Here is a 24118-nt window from a genome sequence, read left to right on the forward strand (position 1 = left end):
TTTATGGAAAGAGTTGATCTTTAAAAATACACTTTCCCAAATTTCTTTTATTAATGTTAGATGTTGCCTTATGAATTGAGAATTATTTAAAAAGCTAACACATGATTTACACATGCCTATAAAGTCATACTCAAAAAAGTTTTTTTTAAACCTTGCCAGTATAAGTAACAGAGACTTCCCTAAAGGGCACAGTGACTAATGTCTTTGCAAAATGGAGACAGAGCAGAATTGTATTAGAGAGTTAATAGGGCACTTAAAGGGGTTTCAGATAGTTCTCCAGAAATAAAGACTTTTGTCCAATTACTTTCTTTTTTCTATTTGTGAGCGTTTTTCTAATATTGAAGTGTAAAGTGTCATTTTTCACCTTGTAAAGCAGCTCTGGGAGGGGGGTCGCTGACTCTTTAACTGTTCTAAATTGATATATTTAGTTGATACATTTGAATCCGAATCCAAACTGATTCATATGCCATCCTGCAGTGATTTGTATTCTTGCTGCGGGAAGGCATTTGGGGAGATTAGTCACTCTCTAAGGCTAATCTCCCCGTGTGCCACAACCCTTAGGGTCAGGGCACACAGGCAAATTCACAAGGAAACTTCGGCCATCCCACTGGCGACAACATGTACAACATGTATAGCTTCTTTAGTTAAGCTATAGTTCTCCATGAAAGGAAACTGAATAAATAAATAAATAAATTGCAATCGCACCCCAAGCAATTTTCCATAAAAATAAGGTTTACGTATCCTTTAAAAGGCACCTGTCTCCCTAAGAAATAATTCCAAATCCTATTTTATGATGTTAGTCAAGCAAAATAAACTTCACTTAAACTATATAAATTATTTTAAGAAACAGTAACACCAAAAAATGAAAGTGTTTTTCAGGAATGATAATATAATGTACTGTTGCCCTGCACTGGTAAAACTGTAGTAGGTGTGCTTTAGAAAAACAACTATAGTTTATATAAACAAGCTGCTGTTTAGGGTGGTGGAATTCATCTGAAGTTGCCTCACGAGGAAATCCGAAGTGATCCGTATACCATCCTGCCGGTGATTTGTATTCTTACTGGCGGGAAGGCATTTGGGCAGATTAGTCATTTGCAGTAGAGAAGATTTGTCGCTGGGCGACAAATTAGGGTCAGGGCACACAGGCAGATTCACGAGGAAACTTCGGAAAATTAATCGATCCGAGTGCCATGCCACTGGCAATTTACATTTTAGCAAGCGGGAAGGCAGGGGTGGCAGTTTGGGGAGATTAGTCGCCCAGAAGAAGAGGAGGTTTGTTGCCATTATGTGGACACTATGGGGAGATTAGCCGCCCAGAAGAAGAGGAGGTTTGTTGCCATTATGTGGACACTATTAGTAAGGCAAGCTTTGCATCAAGCCAAACTCTAATTTATACTCCAGAATTGGGCACCTGATACCGATGCCCATGCACTGGCCTCACAATTAGATGGTGAGGCTGGAGGGGGAGTGCAGTGACATTTAGGAAGTGCAGAATGGAAAGCGAAAGTAATTGCCTGCTCCACCTCCATGCCTAAGGCATAGAGGAGGAACAGGCGAGGCGATATATGATTGACAGATTAGATCTTTAAACATGCTTATAACAGATAAGGTTGTTTTAATCAAAAAAATATTTGGGGTTCATGTTTAATTTGAAAAGGACTTTTATTATACAGCTTTTATGTCTGGGTGACAGGTCCCCTTTAAATATGTTCACCATCAAACACTTTTTTCAGTTCAGTTGTGTTGAGCAAATTGTATCAGTTCAGAATGATCCTGAATCACTGAGCTGCCAGACTGAAACACCAGAGACGGGAACATTCAACTTTGAAACCTCAATTTTGGGTAAATGGTACAAAATAAAAGATGGAAAGCAATTAAAAAAAAAAACTTGTTTATGTTGTTTATGGCGAACAATCAGAAAACATTTGAAATTAAAAAAAGGTTGAAAAAGGACTAAAGTCCATCAAGTTTAACCCCTCCAAATGAAACCTAGCATCAACACTGACCCCTCCATATACTCACATAAACTATATATACTCATACATTAACTATAGAGTTTAGTATCACAATAGCCTTGGATATTATGCTTGTCCAAGAAAATTATCCGAGCCACTCTTAAAGGAAAACTATACCCCCCAAACAATGTAGGTCTCTATAAAAAGATATTGCATAAAACAGCTCATATGTAAAACCCTGCTTCATGTAAACAAACCATTTTCATAATAATATACTTTTTTAGTAGTTTGTGCTATTGGGTAATCCTAAATAGAAATCTGCCATTTTAAAAATAATTGCCCAGCTGGGATCATAGGATTCACGGTGCACACAAACATACCAAACATGTAAGGTCACACGAGCCAATTAAAAAGACAGAGTTCTGTCTTTTGCTTCCACACTTCTTCCTGTTACAGATAGAGTTGTAGTATTTCTGGTCAGGTGATCTCTGAAGCAGGACACAGACCATCACAAAATGGTGGTTCAAGGCAAGAGATTTAAAAGGCCAATATTTACTTTTTTTCCACAACCTCACTGTCCTCACTGTGAAGAACCCCCTACGTTGCTTCAAATGAAAGTTCTTTTCTTCTAGTCTAAAGGGGTGGCCTCTGGTATCCTCTTTATGGGTAAAAATGTCCCCTGCTATATGTCTATAATGTCCTCTAATGTACTTGTAAAGTGTAATCATGTCCCCTCGCAAACGTCTTTTTCCCAGACAAAACAACCCCAACCATGACAGTCTACCCTCATAATTTAAGTCTTCCATCCCTCTAACCAGTTTAGTTGCACCTCTCTGCACTCTCTCCTGCTCATTTATATCCCTCTTAAGGACTGGAGTCCAAAACTGCACTGCATACTCCAGATGAGGCCTCACCAGGGACCTATAAAGAGGCATAATTATGTTTTCATCCCTTGAGTTAATGCCCTTTTTTATGCAAGACAGAACTTTATTTGCTTTAGTAGCCACAGAATGACACTGTCCAGAATTAGACAACTTGTTATCTACAAAAACCCCTAGATCCTTCTCATTTAAGGAAACGCCCAACACACTGCAATTTAGTGTATAACTTGCATTTATATTATTTTTGCCAAAGTGTATAACCTTGCATTTATCAACATTGAACCTCATTTTCTAGTTTTCTGCCCAGTTTTCCAATTCAGTCAAATCACTCTGCAAAGTGGCAAAAGTACAAGAGCACTAAGAGGGCTCACGCACAGAGCATTTCTGCCTGGGGACTGACTGCACTCTGCATCTCAGGATGGATGTTGAAAAAATCCATCGCAAGATGCAAAGCACAGAGTCGACGGGAGCAGGCCAACCCTGTGCTTAGTGTCTGCCGTACATCAGATGGTAAAGCCATCAAGCATTGCAGCCTGTATCCTCCACCACACCTTAATTTGCACATTCAGAGATCAGACAGCTGTGGCAATTCTTTAAATTGCACAGTGCAACAAATGATGGGTTGCAACCATTTTTTGCACTTTGCGCACTGCTTTCCCTTTGCTAAATTAACCTTCAATATGTGTTTCAGATGTAAACTGAATAGTTATAAGATTTATAATCCGGAATGTATTAAATATGCAAAGCAAGGAGAACAAGTCTATATTTTACTTGACAAGCTGGAATTTAGATCAAGCTCTTTGATTTCACCCAAGGGCCATAAAATCCTCTTGGGTGTTGAAGCAAAATATCGACACATTTCATGTTTCATAGTTATGCCCCTTGGTTTAATGCAATGAAAATTATCTTACATATTAGTAAAGATCAATTCTCCAGTCTATTAAAAATGATAAATGAATCCTACATGCCTGCAAGGTGACTTCTTCACCTATCTTTATTTAAAGGAGACCCGTCACCCAAACAAAATTATCCAAATCCTATTTTATCATGTTAGTCAAGCAAAATGAATTTTAATTACACTGTATAAATTATTTGAATATTGTTTCCATCAGTCTGGGAACTCAAAATTATGGCAACCAGGAAGGAGACATTTTGTGGATACTGTTATCAAGGCAAGCCTTGTATCATCTCAGAATCTTGTTTGTGCACCATGGGACAGGGACCAAATGTCCATCCCCATGCACTGGTTACACAATGAAATCGTTAAGAGAGTTGGGGGAATGTAGGGAGAGCGGTGACATCTAGGAAGTGCTGAATGGAAAGTGAAAGTAATTGCTTGCCCTGCCTCTATGCCTAGGCATAGAGGCGGGGTAGGCAATACTTGATTGACAGCTGATATTTTTAAATGAGTTTACAACAGCTATGAATGCTTTAATAAAAAAAGAAATTGGATTTCATATTTAATTTAAGAAGGACTTTTATTATACAGATTTTTATGTCTGGGTGACGGGTCCACTTTATGTTCAAAAATTCCAGTTTTAAACTGGATAGTGTCACCAATAAAAACTCACACTCCCTACAGATTCACTACTACAGGTAGTGAACTGACATTGCTAGCAGAGACAGTTTCTATTTCAGCAGTGGGTGTGTTAAAAGTATGTCATTTTAGACATAGTGTCTGAATACCTTTAGCCATACAGTGTATCAGATAAATAAAGAACTGTTCAGATTAATTATACTTGTTCTCCCCAGGCTATCAAAGGAGAAAGTGGTTGGCGAGGTTTGAAGTTCAGAGGAGGGAGATCTACCAGCAGATACTGTTATTCAGGGCCTCTTGTCCCTTGGGCCCTCCTGTGACTGCTGGTTGCATTGTAATTCTGCACCTTGTTGAAAGAATTTGATTGCTACTTGGTATTGAATGCTATTTCCCATTTCATAAAAAAAAATCCTAAAAATATTGAAAATGAAAAATGAACAATAGTATAACAGTAAACTAGATGTATCCAGACTGTCTATACTTAAAGTAATATTACTCTTTTGTGCTTTTAAGTGCAATCATTTTATTGGATGCCCAGTGGAATCCTAAATAATTATTTTATAAATAAAAAGAATAAATCAGCACTCGTATCACGCAAAAATATGTGTATTAAAAATCAACACATAACTATAGTGATGTTACAGGCAAGCTGTGTATCAAGCCAAATGTAGAACAGCAATAGACAAGTAGAATTTAAAGGGAGTATACAGGAAATGACCTCACAATTAACACAAAGCCCATATTGGTTGCTAATACTAAACCATACACAATCAAATAAATGAATCATAATCCTTATTAAGACCTAAAGGGTGTAATGACTTGAGTTTATTAATCCACCATACCTCGCTCCCTATCCCCTCTTCTCTTTAAAGGAGGTATAGTTTCCAACACCAGAAATTTGTATTGGTCACTGGAGATGAGTCTGCGTCACCTATAGGAACGTACAACGTGATTCTACATGTGGCATAGATAAGAGCGCTGGGGCAATTCCAATATATATATATATTGCATATCAAAGTCAATGTCCTGCACTCGTCTCCAAACAATTTTCTGTGGTTTACAGTCAGTTAAAAATGCATATGGTTAAACCTTGAACCACTGGTCCAAACTTCCTTTATCCCTTTGGGGTAGGGTCAATATTATTAAAATGATTTATCTCCCCAAAATTCTCTATCTGCTCCACAATACACCCTTATGTATCCCTTAAAAATACTTCAAACGCCTAAATCAAATTCTAATTCCTTTCCTTTGGAATAATAAAACACCCAGAATAGCGTGGACAAAGCTGTGTGCCCCATGCGAAGAGGGAGGGTTGGCTCTCCCCAACTTCCATACTATCTAGCTTCACAACTATACTACCTTCATTGGTGCTTTAACCCCCGACCCATATAACCCAAACTCGCAATTGCAAGCTCTTCTACTATCCTCATGGGAAAGCCTTTACAATTTCCCCTATCGTACCCTCAAAGACTCCAGCCCTTTACCAACTACATTAACTACCCCTCAGAGGTCCTGGCTAGCAGCTCTTAAGACCTTTGGGTATACACCACCATTGCTGTCCCCTCATCTCCCTCTGTGGGGAAACTCATATTTACCCCACTTCAGGACCTTACAAGACCCTGCCTTCTGGCCGAGCCAGGGTATAAAATGCTTGAAAGACCTTCTTTAGAATAATACATTTCCTACATATCCTACACTTCAACACAAGTGCCAGCCAACGCAAATTCTACTTTTTAAGTTCCTTCAATTACAACATAACTTCTATTCCCAATTCACCACCCTTACCCCCCAACTGTCCTGCCTCACCATAGAAGACATTCTTCACGACCCCAGCCCCTCAAAACTAGTGTCCCGGCTCTATCAGCAACTTCTTTGGTCCAGCCCTAAACCCTTTCAGATAGCTCAGGAATGGCAGACCAGCAAAATTACAGGCCTTGCACAAGATGATTGGGAGGAAGCAATAGACAATGTATATACCGGCCTTATCTCGCTGAAAGATAAGCTAATACAGTATAAAATTATGCATCATGTGTATGTAACCTCCACACGCCTCAAACAAATGGGCCAAATCCCTCTCGACTCCTGCCCCAGGTGTCAGCAACTGGCCACAGACTTCTTCCACTTGATGTGGGAGTGCCAACATATTTTGAACTTCTGGACGCAAGTTATTAAATTACTTAGCAGACAACCTTGACTTCCCGAGGGTAAAATCTCCAACTATTTGCCTTTTAGGAGTCATAGAAGAGATAATTCCAGCCAAACATGCTCTCATTTGTTACTGCATCTTACTCTTTTATGCAAAAAAAACTGTAGCACTCCTCTGGATAGGTAACCTCCCACCCTCTCTTAAAGCTTGGGTGAAACTGGTTAACAGTGTAGTACCCTTCTATAAACTCACATATGAGGCTAGGGGAGCACCAACAAAATTTGACAAAATCCGGGGGCCATGGAGTGACATTGACCCAAACCCCCCGTAGAGAGACTCTGATAGGTAAACCCTCTTACGCTTAGACAGTGGGGGATCTCTCTATTAAATTTGGAGGACTAACCTTAGCCCTTAAGCTAAACTTTACAATAATGTTTTGGGGTGTCCATCTATACTCACTAGCAACCTTTGCTGTAATATGCCTTGGGTCAACTTGTGACGCTATACCTTCCTTTTGGACCTTATGTGGATTAGTCTGCTCAACTGTCTGTCATGTATGTAATTGATGTGTGTTTAAAAAGAAATAAAATTTACCTTTAAAAAAAATGCATATGGTTGGTAATGACCAGCACTCTTGTATTTGATTGAAAACAAAAAAGCTATTTATTTCACATGCAACTTGTGTTCACATTTCAATCCACATTAGAACCTTTAGTTGGACACAAGTGGTAAATGAAATAAAGAGTTTTTTTGTTTTAAATCAAATAAAATAGAGTGCTGGTCATTACCAAACATATATATATATATATATATATATATATATATATATATATATATATATATATATATATATATATATATATATATATATAATATCAAAACAGGGGGGTTGTGGGAGCACTCTAAAGGCTTTAAAGTATATATAAGTATAATAAATGCTATTGCATATGTACCCAAATAGGGGTTATTTTGTTACAAAGTTATGATCATAAAATTGATAAGCCACCATACCACGTCAAGGTAAACAGGCTTATCAATTTTATGATCATAACTTTGTAACAAAATAACCCCTATTTGGGTACATATGCAATAGCATTTATTATACTTATATATACTTTAAAGCCTTTAGAGTGCTCCCACAACCCCCCTGTTTTGATATTGTATATATATATATATATATATATATACACACACACACACGCACACACACACACACATAAATGTATAGTTTCACCATTGTTCCAGACATTTCTGAGGTCCTCTCAATCAGCTCATATTTTTTTAGCTGTTCAGCTATCTGCAAGGTTTTCTGTGCTACGTAATGCAGAATATAACAGGACCGTCAGCACTGTGTGCATAATTAAATTCACTCTAGTAAAGGGCATTTGTGCTGGGCTCTAATAAAGGAGACCATGTGATTGTCATGTGATGGAGCGAACAGTGCACAGTGCAGATGTACCAAGCGATTTTCGAAAGCACAACACAGACATCATGTACTTCTAATAGCCACACAGAACCAATGGAGTCCCTGTCTTTAAATCATGACTACTAAACCAGCACACATTTAAAACATAACATTGAAAATACAAAACTTTACACAAAGCTTAGCCTGCTAATTTAGAAAGGGAATCAAGTACCCTATGTTGTAAAATAATTAAAATATTAAAAGTTGGTATTTCATGACCATATACTGTAAAGCAAACTCAGATCTGATTTGATCTGTATTTTACAACTAGGGCAGGGGAACATCCATTTATTATTATTTTTTGTTTAACGATGTGGTCTTGTTGAAATAAATGGCATAGTGGTACATTCAGGATAAAATTCAAGGTAACAAATATTTTTTTATAGAAGTGTCTGTTTTACAAGGGAGCAATGCAGGAATTAAAGTTCTTACATTAAATATCCAGGGTCGGACTGGGGGGTCCATGGCCCACCGGGACTACTGTCCAGGGCCCCCCTCCGGACCCCCTGGCCCCACCACTGTGACGCCGTACGGCGCGTATGCATGAATGGACCCGCGCGGTACGCATGCGTGAACGGTGTTGTGCAGCGCTGCAATTTTTTTTGTAGGCCCAGGAAATTGGGAGAGGGGGTCTGGGTTTTTTCCTGGTGTCCGGCCGGACCAGTCCGACCCTGACAATATCCGTGTCATTATTATATGAGCTCGGTACTAGGGGTGCATTCATTGGGAGTGAGGTCCTCCATTGTACATACTTGGGGAAGGTTGTGATAGATTGAACTGGGGGGTCAGTTCAACCAGACTTTTAGACAATTGTTTGGGAAACCCCGTCTGATGTAGATCAGTTTATAAAGAGGTAGGGCTTGGTCAGCTAAGGTCTTCAAAAAGGACCTCTTGAGAGGGTTTGTGTCTTTTCACTTAATGGTAATGTATCTCTTAGCATAAGCTTGCAGTATGAATTTTAAAGTTCTCTGCTTTAGTTGGGGTTAGATCATGTACTGGTTGAGCAAAGTTACCCTAGGGTGTAATGGAATTGGCAGGTCCAGAATTTGAGCTATAAATTCTGTTACAGAGGACCAAAAGTGCTTTAATTTAGTGCAAGCCCAATCCATGTGGAAAAAAAAAGTGTGCGGGGGATTGTTTTTTTTACAGTGAGAGCTGTGACGATTTGGAATTCTCTCCCTGAATCAGTTGTACAGGCTGATACATTAGATAGCTTTAAGAAGGGGTTAGATGGCTTTTTATCAAGGGAGGGAATACAGAGTTATGGAAGATAGCTCATAGTGCAAGTTGATCCAGGGACTGGTCCGATTTCCATCTTGAATCCCCCTCTGTGACATATTGGAGAGACTTCAAATGGGGTTTTTTGCCTTCCTCTGGATCCACTAGCAGTTATATATAGACTCAAATAGTTAAACTTGAGGGACGTGTGTCTTTTTTCAACCTAACTTACTATGTTACCTGGAACACTCATCTACATATAAAGGGGAGATCTTATGGAGCCTATCCATTTATTAAATATACACAAGTGACATCACTAGGTACTATTTAAAAGGCTATTTTTGACTGTTTATTCTTGGCTCTTGTGTGTTAGACATCGCTCTGCAACTATAAAGCCAACAGCCTAGGTATTAAAATATGGAGGATGCTTTTTCCAGCATTAAATTATTCTACACATGGAATGTGCCCTCCTGCATTTTTGCACTGTCCTAATAGATTGGGGAATGGAGCCACATTCCTCCTGCCAGACCCATCATAGGTCTCAATGCCGTCTCTGGTAGTGGTTGTCTGTGTTCAGAAAAACACTATTGGTAGAAGGATTTTTCTTTTTTTCCATAAGATACCTACGTGTCAAATTTACCCTAAGGCTGCTGGTAGCAAACCTTATTGTTCCTGCCAAATAGTTACTATACGCTAAAAATACATGCATACATCATAGAAATGCTCAGAGTTACACTTTTGAGCAGAAATGAGAATGGCAATTTAGCTGCTAGCAATAAATGGGCTTGTAATCCAGCTGAACTTTGCCCAAGAGCAAAACAGTGCTACACATAAAACTCTCCCTCTCCTTGGGCCTTTTTCTTAACAAGTGCAGGGATGCCATTCACCACCCTTTTATTTACTTTGGTGTGAGTTTGGTCATGTTATTGAAATGAAAATTTGACACAAGCTTCCTCATACTGAAATAAGAAACTTTCTTAATACAAGCAATTAAATATTCTGTATCGTTTCTGAAATAATCACCTTCACTATTCCTCTCTCAGAATCTGTTTCTCTTCATTCTGTCTTCATGCAGCAGTTGGGTGTCAGATAATCATTGACAGTTAGATCCAATATATCTTATAGGGGGGCTTCCTTTCCTAGCAGATGTATTAGAGCTCACTCAAATACCAGTTTCTAGTACAAACAAAATAACTGCCTTTTGCACAAATTCTGCATGTAGAGAGACAGGATTTCTGGTGATTTTAATAGAGTGAGCTCTAATACATCTTCTAGGCAAAAGGAGCCCCCCCCCTATAAAATATATTGGATCATTCATCTGACACCCAACTCCTGCATAAAAACAGAATGAAGAGAAACATGCTGAGAGAAGGATAGTGAACATAAACTTGATTATTTCAGAAACGACGCCGAAATTTAAATTATTTGTATTTAGAAAGTTTCTTGTTTCAGTCAAGCTTATATTCAATTTTAATTTTCGCGATAGTTCCCCATAGTCAGGCTGAGAAACAATATACACACTATGCTATGAAAAACAACAGTTCTAATGTATGTTTAAGAGAACATTCATTCAAAATGATGTTTCACCTGAATGCATGTATGAAACAGGCAGAAAACCACAAGCATTCGGATAAATATGGCAACATAACATGTAAAAAGGCTTTTCTGAACTTTTACATGTGGGAATGTAAATAAAGCATTTTTTCATTATTTGCTCATGTAGGTGTCTGTACCTTTACTACATCAATAGTAGGAAGCATAACTAAGAAGCCTGGGGGTTATTCATTAAATCTCCTGTACATATTGCCTTTATTTTATGGAAGCTAAGGTAAGGGGGTTCCCCTTGCCATTTCCCCGCCACACTTACCTTAAGGATACCGTTGACAGTTCAGCAATGTCTTACACTGGTTCATAGTTGGACTTGCACAAAGGCACATTCCTGGGGTATCGCCCTGATCAAGTGCTGGAAGTGCATGTAGTTGCTGTTTTTTGGTACTACGTGTACATGTCTTCACACAAATAAAACTTTAGTTGCCCTTTAAGTAATGCAGTATATGTTGCTTCTACACTGCTGTTCATTTATATGAATCTGACTCTCTAGTAGAGAACAACACCATTATAGTTTATGTATAAGAACAGGGAACAGCCTCCTCTACAGCAGGAGAAGATTGTTGAGTCCCTATGCGACATCCAATGCTTGAGATTAAGTGAAAGGTCCAATTTCCAGTCCACTAGTAAAAAAAAAATTGTATGACAGGGTCTCTCCCAGAGCTACAATTCAAGTGTAGAATCCAAGGAAGTTCAAGCAGTATTTCATGCTATTCCAATTTCTCCTGTGTTCAAACTGTGCCTGTATCCCCGGTTATAGCTCCTGAAAAAATCTCGGTGTTTTCCATAAGAAAAGAACAAGCTAGAGTCCGCAGGCCCAGCATGATAAAACTACAAGTGCTAAACTGGAGATGTGTACTAAGAGAAGGTAAATACACCTATGCTAGTGGCATCTAGCTATAAACAGTTAACAATTTACTTTGCTGCTGCCACTTTATAGGAAAAACAGCTTGGAGTAATAAACTAGCTGTGCATTGTATTAACCTGCATGAAAATGCATATTGTTTTTCCAACGCACATGCACGCACGTGTATGTAATTGTTAAGCTAATATTAACTTTTAGTATGATGCATAAATTGATATATATTGATATATATGATACTGTATATATTGATATTGTTTTTAATTTTTTAAGGTTTTTTAGTTATTTATCTCCTGCTATCTCCCGTTTGGAATTTTAGCAGGTTGCTAGAGTCTTGTTTACCTTAGCAACCAGTATTTTAAATGGGAGACTAGAATATGAACAGAAGAAGGACTGAATAGAAAGGTAAGTAAAAAATAACAACAATAATAAAATTATAACAGTGGAGCAATTGTTTTTGACTGTCGGGGTCAGCCCCGACATTTGAAAACTTTCAAGATGTAAAAGTGGAAGGCAAATAGTTTGAAAACCAGTTGCAAAGTTGCTAGGAACAGAATATTTAATAATAAACGTTAATGTAAAGGGGAACAAACCATTAAATATTTAATGGAGGACTCATCTTTCCATTGTTTGTTATAGTTTATACAGGAGCATTGACCAGCTCCATGTTGTAGCCCCCACCTTTTCCAGCTACATTTGGGTGATTCCAGTGGTGGCCAATAAAAGGCAACCCATGGTTGGGAGTTTTAAAGCTTGAAAACAAGTGAGTTGCAGACTTAGTCCCAGTGTAAAATGAATCAGATGCAAGTTGAGTGTAGGACTGGCCAGACCAGGGATGACTTTGATGTAGTTGGCCATCTATAAAATATTGAAATATATGAACAAACAATCCCTGTTTAAAGCGGAGGCCATTTTAAGTAGCTTAATGCAGCAAATGTCTCAACAATATATATATATATATATATATATATATATATATATATATATATATATATATATATATATATATATATATAAAGTAGTCTGGAAGCCGGCACAACACATCTATCGGTCGTAGTTGCCTGGGTGCAATAAGCCCAAAAATTAAGTAGAAGAATGAAGAAGCTCGCACTCTCAGGACTTATCAAATGAAAAACGGTGTTTATTCAGGTAACAAAAAACAACTAACGTTTCAGCTCGCACTCAAGACTTTCTTTGACACTGCGCATAATTCACTCTAGAATATAAAATGTAATTCCTGAACCAACAAGTGTATTTTTTTTAGTTGTAATATTGGTGTGTAGGCAACCATCTCAGGTTATTTTACCTGGTCATGTGCTTTCAGAAAGAGCCAGCACTTGGAATTGCTTTCTAGCAGCAGTGTCGGACTGGCCCACCGGGATACCAGGAAAACTCCCGGTGGGCCCAGGTGTCAGTGGGCCCTCCTGCTTCTAAACATTTGGCCTATTTCATGTCCATTCTCTATTTCTATGAGAATAAAGAGGCTAAATAGATGGAATAATAGATTATAGTATGTAAAGAAAAGAGAATAGTAGAATAGAGTTTGAGTGAGAATGGGAAGAAAATAGTACTGATAGTGGGCCCCTGGTCTAAAGGTTTTTGGGTGGGCCCCTGGTCTAAGGGTTTTTGGTGGGCCCCTGGTGTCCCAGTCCGACACTGTCTAGCAGGCTGTTGTTTCTCCTACTGAATGTAACCAAATGTGTTGCAGTGGGACCTGGATTTAAAAACTGAGTGCTGCTCTTATATCTACCAGGGAGCTGTTATCTTGTGTCAGGGAGCTGCTACCTGGTTACCTACCCATTGTTCTGCTGATAGGCTGCTGGGGGGAGGGTGGGGGGTGAGATCACTCCAACTTGCAGCACAGCACTGCATTATCAGAGCACACGTCACATGACTGGGGTCAACTAGGAAACTAACAATATGTCTAGCCCCATGTCAGATTGCAAAATTGAATATAAAAAAATCTGTTTGCTCTTGAGAACTGGATTTCAGTGCAAAATTCTGCTGGAGCAACACTATTAACTGATCCATTTTGAAAAATGTGTATTTTTTCCCCATGACAGTATCCCTTTAAAGGAGACCCGTCACGCAAAAACATAATCCCAAATACTATTTTATCATGCTAGTCAAGCAAAAGGAACTTTAATTACACTGTAAAAATTATTTGAATCTTGTTTCCTTCCGACTGGGAATAGATAATTATAGCAGGCAGGAGCCATATTGTGGACACTATTATTAAGGCAAGCCTTACATCATCTCAGAATCTTATTTGTGCACCAGAATGGGGGGACCTGATGTCCATCCCCATGCCCTGGTTACACAATTAAATGGTGGAGAACTTGTGGAATGTGAGGAAAACAGTTACATCAAGGAAGTGCTGAATGGAAAGTGACCGAAGGCATAGAGGAGGGGCAGGCAATATTTGATTGACAGCTGAGAATTTTAAACAAGTTTAAACCGCTGTGAATGCATAAATAAAAAAAATAATTGGTGTTTCATGTTTAATTTGAAAAGGAAATTTATTTTACAGCTTTTTATGTCTGGGTGACGGGTCCACTTTAATGTGGCCTAGTGTTTGGGATCAGTGTTTAGCAGGTTTAGACAAGTTCTCTTGCAGCATTGTGAAGCTACCTAGCAGCCACCCAGCATGATACTGCCACCCCCATACTTCACTATAGGAATCAGTCAACCATACCATGTGCTTTGCTGAAACTTCTATTTTTTCATTTAAAGGCTTTTTTGTTACGTGTGTACATGTCTCTCTCCTCTCCCCCCTTTAGATAACAGCAATTTATATTTAGATCATGCTGCTACCTCCCCCCCTTATCCACAATACATTGCATGAAATCAATGACGGCAGATAGAAAAGTTTAATACAACAGAGATTGTGAGTCTATAGAGGGCAGCTGAAGAAGTGTTTGTTCAAAAGCCGCTCTATGTTTGGCTCCAGGGGAGGAACAAGCAATGACACAGGGAAGCTATATTTTCCAGGGGAATAAAGGAACTATTTGAGACAGACTAAAAATACTCAGTCTGATGCTTAACATGAGTGCAAACATTTTAATGGAGCAGCATTTTGAGACCACAACAAAGGCTATGAAGCAAATAAACAGGGGGATTTAGTAATACTGTGAGACAAATCAGCCTGAATTCTACTGGAAGCTATAATTAGAAATTAACTCTTTTGGACCAAGGATGATCACCCAAAAAGTTTTTTGCATAATGAAATGAAATATAATGCAACTTTCCAATATAAATTAAAAATGTTCAGTTATTTGAAGGTTGATGCAAATGGTAATGCAACTGAAAGAAATGTCTATGTATGTAGTTTGATGCCGTCCTCTGCTTTCCCTGACTACACATACCATTGCAACCCTGTATCAGTAGTCTCCCACATGTTCCCACAGTGCCAAGTGTTTTTGGACAGACAAGCAAAAACTAGAATAAGAGTTGTGCAAGGCATTGTGGGAGATGGAGCGCAGGCTGAAGGAAAGTATATACTTATACAATGTTTAAATATAAACTAGGGATGCACCGAGTCCAGTATTTGAAATTCACCAGAATGCCAGAATCCTTGGTGAAAGATTCGGGCGTATACCAAACTGATTCCTAATTTGCATTGGCAAATTCTTCTTTTGTCATGAAAAGTCATGTGATTTCCCTACCCACCCCTAATTTGCATATGTAAATGTGGTTCGGCCAGGCACAAGGATTCGGCCGAATCCTGAACCGAATCCTGGATTCGGTGCATCCCTAATATAAACAGCTATAGATTTATTAGTGATACAGTGAGCAAAATGCAGCAGGCAGACACTCAAAAAGTTACGGCAGCTTGATATAAAAGCAATGATCACGAGGACACAGAAGGCCTCTGGAGTAGAAAGAAGCAGGGAGCAGTGGTGATTTCTGCATTTATACATTTTGCACAGACCTATGGCTTTTGCATTGACTTTCAAATGTGAAAATGCCGATTACTTGGTACACTGTGTCACTGCACATTAGAGCATTGGTCTGGCCATAATCCAGCCAGACGCAGAGGAGAGATGCAGCATGTTGCAACTTTAACTTTATCTAATTAGGGTTGTCACCTTTGTGTGGCTCACGATCTGGGCAGGGGGCAGGACCATGACATCACCAGGGCGTGCTAAATTACGTTGGCTATGACATGGCAATCAGCGATTGGCTGATCGCTATGTCAATCAGGGGGATTCCTGTCTTGACCCCTGGCAACCCATTTGAAAACCGAACTCTCCGGGTCAAATCTGGACAGATGGCAACCCTACTAACTAGTTCGTCCAAGAATACCATCCCAATTCATCACACTGAATACAACATAATGCCCTGAAACTAGTCTCATCAGGAGTAGCATATTTCTTTTAAAAACTGGATACAATGTTATTCTTGAATTTAACTAGGTAATAAAACATTGATATAAGATAAAGAACCTTAATCCTTAAATGATTATTAGCAATGTGCTTATTGTGTATCAGGCATAAGTGCTGCACCTCAGGCAGGGCCGGATTTACATAGCGGGCGCCTCTAGGCCTGCTGCTGTTCATCGCCCCTGTCCCCTCCCCTTTATTCTCACAAATTTTCATCGGGATCAGAGCAAAGGGGAATTTAAAAAACTATTGTATCTCCTGCGCATCCCCAGTATTTATAAACCAATGTGGGTGTGGTTGGGCAGCATGCCGCCCCCTAAAATCCTGCTGCCCTAAGCCCGGGCCTTGGTTGCCTTTTCACAAATCCTGGCCTGCTGATTTATGAAGTGCAACTGCAGTTTTGGCAGAAAAAAAGCAATGTGCCCTGTCAGTCTGTTCAGATGTTTTTTTAAAGGAGAATTCAGCCCCTTATTAAAAAAAAACCCTACCCACTACCCTACATAACCCGGGTAGATCCCCCTAACTCTTTACTTACCCCTCGGTGTAGATTTAGGGCAATCGAGTTCACGGCAGCCATCTTTTGCTTCTTCTATGGTAAACTTTGGGTCTTCTTCTGGCGCTTCGGCAATGTCCGTGACTTTCGGCGCATGCACAGTTGTTCGTGACCGACAGACTGCTCCAACTGCGCATGCGCCGATATGGCACTTACTTCCCGAAGATAAGAAGATGGCGCCTGTGAACTCCGCTGGACAGAATCTGCACCGAGGGGTAAGTAAAAAGTTAGTGGCATTTACCCAGAGTAGCAGCTAGGCTGGGGCTGAGGGGGGTCTATGTAGGATTGAATTCTCCTTTAACACCTCATAATGCACTATAAATAAATGCCTGCCAACCACCTACCTGCCTTCTTCAGCCTGTTCCATAGGAAGCTGACTAGCTGGAACCACATTTTTTTATTTAAATGTAATGGCCCCTGATTATTTAAGACACTAGTGAACGCAATATAGTGCAAGTTAAAGATTTAAAACTCTTATGAGGGTATTTGCATTTGCCTTAAGACCAGACAGTCCCTTTTCACCTGTAAAGTATCTGATAGATACATAAAAATGTTCTTTCACTTTTGCTTTTCACTGAGCATTATAATGAGTTGGAATCTTAAAAGGAAATCTCAATCTTAGACACTTACTATAATGTCTTACAATTACAGGGCTCCCACAATTCAATGAGACAGAATTCAAGAAAATTTATTTAAATCCCAGGATTTCTCCGTGTTTGCTTTATAGTCTGGCACCTTCCCCATACCTCCCAACATTTGGAAGTAAAAAGAGGGACAAATTTTTTTTTCGCACGTAGCACAGCAAAATTGTTTTGGCAACGCCCCTTTATGTGACCACACCCCCTAATTACCATGTTCATTTTACAAAATTTGGCAGGTTATGAAATTTTGAAAATATTTCTCCTTATCTAAACTGTTTTTTTTGTGTCTCAAATTTGTTACAAAGTATCTTATTTGCACCTGTTAGCTGTTCTGTGCTCTCTGCTAAAAGCCAATTAAGTGAGAAACTTTGTTTCTTTCTCTGGCTGTTCAGTGCAGAGAAAATAGGGACTTTCCAGTACAAATGAGGGACTGCAGGTTGAGCTGTCAAAAGAGGGACTGTCCCTCCGAAAAAGGGACAGTTGGGAGCTATGCTTCCCCAAAAATGGAGACTTTTTTGATTGGTTTGCAGCCAGGCCCAGATTTCTAAATGGGCTGCCCCTAGGCCAGTGGCTCCAAGCGCCCACCCCCCTCGCACTCACATACACACGCACGTATGCACGCAAGCCCCACCTTTGCAAGCGCATGCTCCAGTACGCATTGGAGCAGCAGGGTTAAAGGACTCAGCGTCCCCAGTGCTCCTGGAAAAATTAGATTGTGGCTGGGCGGCATGCCACCCCTAAAATTATGCCGCCCTAGGCCTGGGCCTTTGTGGCCTTGCCAAGATCCGGGCCTGACCTCAGGGTTCCTTTAGCATGTCATAACCCCATGCTCTTGCACCTACTGAATGCGAACAACTACAAATCTTTGCATCAAATGAAAGCATTTTCACAGCAGTATGTATGATAATTGTGCATTGATGCTATGAGATATCATTTGGATGAATTTAGTTAAAGGGGAACTCCACAAAAACATAACTTGAGCTTTTTGAAAAGTAAATATAATTTCAAGCAACTTTGCTATATACATCAATTAAAAAATATGCTGACTTTTCATGGTTTTTAATGGTTTCTGACAGTTCCCTAAGCCTAGCCCCCTGCTCTCCTGCTGATCTGTCTGACTACTTTGCTGAACTTTGTATCAACAGCCAGATGTCCTTAGCCTGCATTCTCCAAACCCCACAATTCCCTGCACATGTGATTTCAATAAGGAACAGAACATCACAGTGCAATGCATTGTGGGTTATGTAGTTCCTGCATGCTGTCTGTAAGCTGTGGAGAAGTTGTTACAATTTGTAACATCAGTGTTTAGTCCCTCCTTCCCTGCTAGAATTTCAAATGATGCAGAAAGAGATGAACTATTAAACAGCTGGATTGCAGCATAGAAAATGGCATTTATTAATACTTATTAACAGGTAACTGTGATGGGTATATTAGGGCTTTCTGTGTTATGTGGGCTTCTTTATCAAATTTTAGTTTGGAAGCCGGAGTTTCCCTTTAAATTAACAGCATTCCAGATAAGTGCATATCTATCTATCTATCTATCTATCTAGCTATCTGTCTGTCTGAGGTGATTCATATCCCGCTATCTGGATTACAGTTTTCTGATGCTGAAGCAGCCAATATTCTATTTACAGATACTGCTGATGATATTAGTCCTTCTGCTACCACTCAGGATCTATACCATTCCCTATGGTGGTAAAAAGGAGAGAAAAATAGATTGAAAGCTGGAAGGTATGTATTTATTTATCTGATTTCTATAAGAAGCAACACATTCCCAGGGGTTTTGGGATTAGAAACATCCCCACAATTGGGCGAAATAATATAGTATTTTGCAAAAGGTGGGGTCAGATTCTTAATAAATGTTCGATGGATTTGATTGAAGAAGTTTCCAGGAATCTCACTACAACACGCACAGAAATCTTGGTTTCTGAACAGGCTCATGTATTCACTTTAAGCTCTGATAGGGACACCAGGGGGCAGATTCACTAAGCTCGAGTGAAGGATTCGAATGAAAAATACTTCGAATTTCGAAGTATTTTTTGGGTACTTCGACCATCGAATTGGTTAAATTCGTTCGAATTCGAACGAAATCGAACGAATCGAACGAAAAATCGTTCGACTATTCGACCATTCGATAGTCGAAGTACTTGCCCTTTAAAAAAAACTTCGACCCCCTACTTCGGCAGGTAAAACCTACCGAAGTCAATGTTAGCCTATGGGGAAGGTCCCCATAGGCTTGCTAACCTTTTTTTGATCGAAGGATTTTCGTTCGATCGTTGGATTCAAATCCTTCGAATCGTTCGATTCGAAGGATTTAATCGTTAGCGCTAAATCCTTCGACTTCGATATTCGAAGTCGAAGGATTTCAATTCGAGGGTCGAATTTCGAAGTATTTTTTACTTCGAAATTCGACCCTTAGTGAATCTGCCCCTAAGTGGTTGGACAAATTAGAGCAACAACTTAAGCACTACATGGCTGAACTACATAAATTTAAAAGATAGAAGGTTAAAACAGTTTCCTCTGACTACCAAAACCGCAAAGTCTTTAGGTGGCTGACTGGGGGAGACTCTTCTCCGTTTTCTAGGGCCAACAACACAGAACATATGTATGTTAAACTTAACTGCCTCGGCTGATCTCCTTATACATCATCCCCCTCATACTCTGATACAACAATCAGGGGTAGGGGTAGAGCTAGAAGATGATCCTATTTTAAAGGTGACCACATAACCAGTAACCAGACACCCCTGATTCCCAACATTTTTTAGGGTCTAAGGAACATCCTAGTAAAAACAGATACACAACACTGTTATATGCCATCACAAACTCATATATAATGGGAAAGCTTGTACTAACTTCAGAGAAAGAATGGCCAACCACCGATCATCCATACGAACAACATTGGCCTCAGAAGTGGGCATTACTCCAGTTTCCTCACATTTTTTGCAGTTATTGACATTGACCATGTACCAGTTCCACCTCGGGTGGGGATCGTGAAAGGCTAGTCTTGCAACAAGAGCTCAAATAAATTCACAGACTTAAAACCAAGAATCCAACTCTCCATTTTTTTTAATTATTTTTTATTTTTCTCAGTGACTTCTACCTGATGCAGCTCTATTTTTGTATTTATTTATGGATAACTATTTATTGTTCATCTTCTTAACATAAACACACCATGCTTGCTTGATTCTATATCCTGAATGTCATAATATCAGCATGTAGCCAGCATAAATATAAAAACCATTTACATTTTTTATTCTTAAATGAACTGTACTTGAACGTTTTAATAAGAGGACATTATTATGCTAAGTGCATAAATAATGGTGTGTAGCTCAGTTTCTTGACAAAAGCTAAAAATGAAAAATAAACAAAGAATAAGAAAAGAAGGAAAAATAAACTTCTACAAGGGTCTCTTACCTAGGTAACCCCCAGTCCAAAGGTGTGCCAATCATTTTTGCAATATGTAGAAAATCTGAGAGTAGGAAGAGAGCAAACACTAGTTAAGTAGTAGTGTTTTATAAAATTAAAAAAGTCTTTATTAGGACATATGCAAGTGCCCACTTCAGCCATGAAACATGTTAAGCTTGCATATGTCCTAATAAAGACTTAATTTTATAAAACACTTTGGCTACTGCTTTACTAGTGGACGGTCTCTTTCTACACAAATTTTCTAAACATTGTCTTGCCTCTCATTTCAGATATTAGTTTTCAGTCCTCCTATTGGTCAGTTTGAAACTTAATAGATCTTATTTCTGGCATCTCAACATGGACCGGTTGTGTCTAACTATAAATTGATGTTTATGTTCTGGATTTATTTAATTTACTGGATTTGATTCAGTTTCATTGTTTTTATTCCACTTTTGTGCTTGTATTTGCTTCATTCAGCCTATGTTTACTTGTCTCACTTCACTGATGTCACTATGACCTCATTTTCACACCTTCCAGCCACTATACCCTTATAAGATATGTGTTTTGCTTGGATAAATGCAATTGTGTTAGCCAAAACATCAGCCTCCACAAATAATTTCTCACCTTGTGAGTGCTATATATCCCAGGAGCAGCTCCCGGGCAGACCATACAAGGGTTAACAGTGGGAGTGCGGATCTGTTTGGTTGACATATAATATATATATCAACCAAACAGATCCGCACTGTTAACCCTTGTATGGTCTGCCCGGGTGCTGCTCCTGTGATTAAATGTACATAGAAAAAGGATGGTAGCACACTCCTGGGACTTGAATAATGTTATATTTTATTTCGTCATGGCATAAAGATAGACATTTCCGCTCCCCTCTAGAGCCATCTTTATAAAGGCTCTAGAGGGGAGCCGAAAAGTTGATCTTTATGCCATGATGAAATAAAATATAACATTACAAGACATAAGCCCGTTAAATTAACGGGCGCTAGAACATATGTAGTCAAACATTCGTCCGTGGGGCACATGCGCAGTAGCGCAATCCTACGCACACAGGGACTGGACGCAGAGACACTTCAACTTTATTATATAGGATTCAATTCCCATCCTTTTTCGATATATATATATATATATATATATATATATATATATATATATATATATATATATATTACAGGAACAAAAAACAAGCACTAGGGGTCTTGTAGTAAAAAAACACTTACATTGTTACATTGTTTTGCATACAATGTACTTTTACTCCGGGCACAGGCGCAGCTACTAGGTAGCTCTTTTGGAGAAGAGATGCTGTCCATCTATGCATTTATATTATATATATTTACTTGGGTGCACTGGCCACTTCAGCCATGGGGGTAAATTTATCAAAGAGTGAAGTTCCGCCACTAGAGTGAAATTCCGCAGCTCTCAATTCATTTCTATGGGATTTTGAAAGGCTTATTTATCAATGGGTGAAAGTGAAAGTTCACCCTTTGATAAATACGCCTATAAAAATCCCATAGAAATGAATGTAGAGTGGCGGAATTTCACTCTAGTGGCGGAACTTCACTATTAACTTCACTCTTTGATAAATATACCTCATGGTATTTATGATTTTTGCTACAGAGACAGCATTTCTAACTTATCACACTAAAAAAACAAAAAAAAAATGTGCAACAAACTCAATATTTAGGGACTTTGCAAACATATTTATTTTCAAAGAACCTGTGGTTGATATATCCTTAGAAAGAGTGAATCCAGAAGGCAGGCCAGCACACATGTCTTACCAAGCTCAGGCTTGGTAATGGAGAGGCAACTCTCCCCCCTGCAGGGAACAGAAGACAGGGATCATGACACCAATTTGTGTTCCTGACTAAGAGCTGCAGTAACATACAAATATGCAGTTAGTGCAGCTCATCACAAACAAAGATTCTGTTTCATCTGCAGAAAATGACAATTTCCCATATGACCAAATCTAATTTCAAAAGAATTACTGTGCCTCACATGAGCTTTATTTACAAAAAAAAGGTTATTCCTCTCCCTCCTTTGCATTCATGGATGCATACTTAAAATAATCATCATGGGATATGGCTTTAAAGTAGTAAAGCAACATGTGTCTAACGTATTCACAAATATTTTACAAGGTTTCAGGAACTTCATAAGGTTTCAGACAGCTTAATATAGAAAACCTTAATCCATTGCAAGGGCTTCAATTCAGTTATTGATTAGTCTATAAGCACAAGAAAACCGTGCTGGTGGATTTGTTGATATGGAGGCCTTAATCCCATTCTGCATCGGCCTCTTCATCTGGATTGTCCTCACGTGGTGGCTCTTGGAACAGGAGGTTAGCCAACATGTCTCTCATTGCTGCCATGGGTCTGTTCACTCCTTGATTTAAGTCCCTGGCAGCTCCAGCCTCATCACCTTCTTGAAGGTCTTCTTCCTGTAATTAAAAAAAATGTATGCCATCTGCAGAATTATATTTTTGACTGAGTAAAGAACTCAATGACTTTCTCGCAAAGTTTGCAACCAAATTGCTTTTGTGAATGTTTGCAGTGCATGTAATTCATTTTCGGAATCGCAAACCACTTTTTGTGACAAAATATTTAACAAAACTGCAGAGCAGGTGTTAAAAGGTTTGTAATGCGCAAGTAAGATTTGCAATGCAATATAAACCTATGAACAATATGACATTGCGACATTGTTAATTTTTATTCTCAAAGTTTTACTCTTTGCACATTTTATTACATTTCCCCCTATGTGTTATAAGAATATAAACCATTCTTGTGCTTAGCAATTTGTTTTCATTAAGACTGAGGGGCAGATGTAAGAAGGGTCGAATATCGAGGGTTAATTAACCCTCGATATTCGACCAGGAACTAAAATCGTTCGACTTCGAATATCGAAGTCGAACGATTTAGTGCAAATCCTGCGATCGAACGATCGAAGGATTATTCGTTCGATCGAACGATTAAATCCTTCGAATCGAACGATTCGAAGGATTTTAATACAACGATCGAAGGAATATCCTTCGATCAAAAAATCACAGGCAAGCCTATGGGGACCTTCCCCATAGGCTAACATTGAGTTCGGTAGCTTTTAGCTGCCGAAGTAGGGGGTCGAAGTTTTTCTTAAAGACACAGTACTTCGACTATCGAATGGTCGAATAGTCGAACGATTTTTAGTTCGAATAGTTCGATTCGAAGTCGAAGTAGTAGCCGAAGGTCGAAGTAGCCCATTCGATGGTCGAAGTAGCCCAAAAAACACTTCGAAATTCGAAGTTTTTTTAATTAGAATCCTTCACTCGAGCTTTGTAAATCTGCCCCTGAGTGTACTTCAAAAGCAGAATGTGGAGAAACTGAATGTGAGAATGGACCAGGGGATAAGGAGAGAATTGGGCAAGGCAAAAAGTGGGGACATGATAAATAAATGTAAGCTAATCACAGAAAATTGCTATCAAACAGT

The sequence above is a fragment of the Xenopus laevis genome, chromosome 4S, assembly GCF_017654675.1.
Source record: "Xenopus laevis strain J_2021 chromosome 4S, Xenopus_laevis_v10.1, whole genome shotgun sequence".
NCBI classification, from domain to species: domain Eukaryota; kingdom Metazoa; phylum Chordata; class Amphibia; order Anura; family Pipidae; genus Xenopus; species Xenopus laevis.